Source organism: Lolium perenne, chromosome 5 (genome assembly GCF_019359855.2).
Source record: "Lolium perenne isolate Kyuss_39 chromosome 5, Kyuss_2.0, whole genome shotgun sequence".
Taxonomy (NCBI): Eukaryota; Viridiplantae; Streptophyta; class Magnoliopsida; order Poales; family Poaceae; genus Lolium; species Lolium perenne.
In genome coordinates, this window is record NC_067248.2 from 108,429,864 (window position 1) to 108,432,249 (window position 2,386).

The window sequence follows — 2,386 nt, forward strand, 5'->3', positions numbered from 1 at the left end:
ATGGTAGCAAAAAGAATATGCTAAAGTAGCAAAAAAACACAAAAATTGTAGCAGCTTTTTTTTGTTATTGTAGCAAAACCGATCTCGTCGAAGACTCGCCGGAGACCTCGCTGGAGGACTCGTAGCACAGCCGCCGTGCCATGGTAGCAGAGCAGGCCGCCGCAGGGAGCACCACCGCCATGCCATGGTAGCAGAGCCGTCGGCCGGTCATAGCAGAAGCCAAACGCGGACGATAGCAGCGGCCACCGCCAGTTGCAGCAGGGGCCACCGCCGGTAGCAGCAGCACCCACCGCCGTCGGTAGCAGGGCACCGCCGCCGGTTGCAAACAGCGCCCGCCGTGCTATGGTAGCGAAGCCCGTCGACATTTGTAGCAAGGCCGCAACCCCCTTGTAGGAAGCATGTCTGCCGCTGGGAGCAACGGCGTCCGCCACGGGGAGCAACGTCGACCGCCCACCGCCTACCTCCGCAACGTATTCCATGGCGGCGACCACCTCGGTGAGCTATGCGAAGTATGGAGCCCCGCGGGCGCGGAGATGGAGGGCAGCGGTGAATCCCAGGCGGGCGACCTCTACAGCAGCGACCTAGGCCCTGTCGCTGGCAGCAACAAGCAGTGGCGCGAGGCGCAGCAGGGGCTACGACGGCGCTGCAGGGGTGGCGCGGGCGGCGTGGTGGCGCGGGAGGAGGCTCCCTTGCCGCCGGCGTGCCGCACGTCGTCCGCCTCCACAGCGATATCGCGGGGCGACGACGATGGGGCGCGACGGCGATGTCGCGGGGCGCAGCGGGGGTGGCGCGTGGTGGCGTGGGGCGCAGCGGTGGTGGCGCGGGGGCGCGAGGCGCGGCGGCGATGGCGCACTCGATTTAGGGACAGAGAGAAGAAGATAAGGGAGAGGATGAGAACGTGGGTGGACCCCACATGGACGTGGCGTGTGTGGGGAGGCGGGGGATTAGAACGCTGTTCCCCCGGGGGAACGTCAGTGTTTTCCTTACTGGATTCAATGGTATCGAATCAATTATTTGATTATACACAATAAAGGGTTCAATTAGACCGAATCAGTTAGGGGATTACTTTTTTTTGGTGGGGTATATTATTTGATTGTATACAACAAATGATTAAATGACACCGAATCAATTAATTGATTATACAATTAATGCATACCTTAAACAGCATGCACTGCCTTCATATATAGTAGTATTGCCCTCCTTCATTCAATCTGTGTGGAGTCCACGACACAAAACCAAGATCGGAAGTGGTCTCCTAGTCTCCTACACAAGATGGCCATGGCAAAATATGCACACATATTTGTTAGTCTTTCGATCCTTGTTCTTTGCGCCAGGGTGCAAGCCCAAGGTATGTAACTATGTAAGCATACCATATCACCTTTTTTTCATACCTACACGAAATAGCTGTAGCAAGTTCACTTCTGCGATTCTTAAACCAAGTATTTAATGAATATGACCTCACGGGAAATGGTGCAATTTTTTATTATCATCAACTCCTTTTATGGTCTCATCACCACGTCAATTTCTTCTAGGAGTACATTATGTTCATGCACCCAAAACATAAATACTTAATATGCAGGGGAAATCGGAGAGAGGCAAATACACAACATCACGGAGTACATTCCAATGGAGTACAGGAAAATATTTTTGCAAGAACCTTATTCACCGGAGGAGATTTCCTTGAAGCGGTGTTACCCGTGCCTCTGTTGCCCTAAGGATGAGAAGAAACCATGTTATAACGCAACATCATGTTGCTGGGAGGTAGACTGCAACAGTCCCTCAAGTCCAATAGGTACCTGCGGGGGTATGCCAATCTCCTGCACTTGTGACGGTAGTTGCAAGTGATCAATGTTTAGTCGCATGGCGACTTATGACAATAAGATATGTTTTTTTTACAGTTGACAATAATATATGTTTGTCGTGAATGTTTTGTCATCTATGAACAACTTATATGGAGATTTTGAATATCCTTTAGAATGGATTAACTTGATCAAAAATATATTCAAGTCTATTCCAAATCTGAAATTCACTTCAAATGTAGATAAAGCTAAGAATTACCAAAATTCATGAAAATGTGTTACCTGTATGAACGTGAGATGTACATATTATTACGAACTAGGGGCGTGTTTGGTAGCCTGGGCCCAATTCTCACTGGTGCAGTGGTGCAAGCACACTTGCGCGTTCAGAATGAGCCACGGGCTGAAATTGGCCTGTTCACTGGTAGAAAAAAGGCCTTCCGTCCAGCCCCATTAGTCGCGGAAATGTAAGAACCGCGACCAATGAGGCCTTTAGTCGCGGCTCGGTTGGCGAACCGCGACCAAAGGCCTGGGCCCAGCGCGCTCGGTGGCCAGCTGGTGGACGGGAGGGGCTTTAGTCGCGGTTGGCC

General features: G+C 51.6%; 1 long non-coding RNA gene across 1 annotated transcript; it reads left to right on the forward strand.

Annotated features, from left to right (window-relative positions):
- The first annotated feature begins 1,228 nt into the window (after positions 1 to 1,228).
- LOC127304744 (uncharacterized) lies at positions 1,229 to 1,937 on the forward strand. Its single transcript, XR_007853520.1, has 2 exons — positions 1,229 to 1,348; positions 1,580 to 1,937. It is a non-coding gene; the product is annotated as an uncharacterized lncRNA (long non-coding RNA).
- Positions 1,938 to 2,386: the final 449 nt, after the last annotated feature.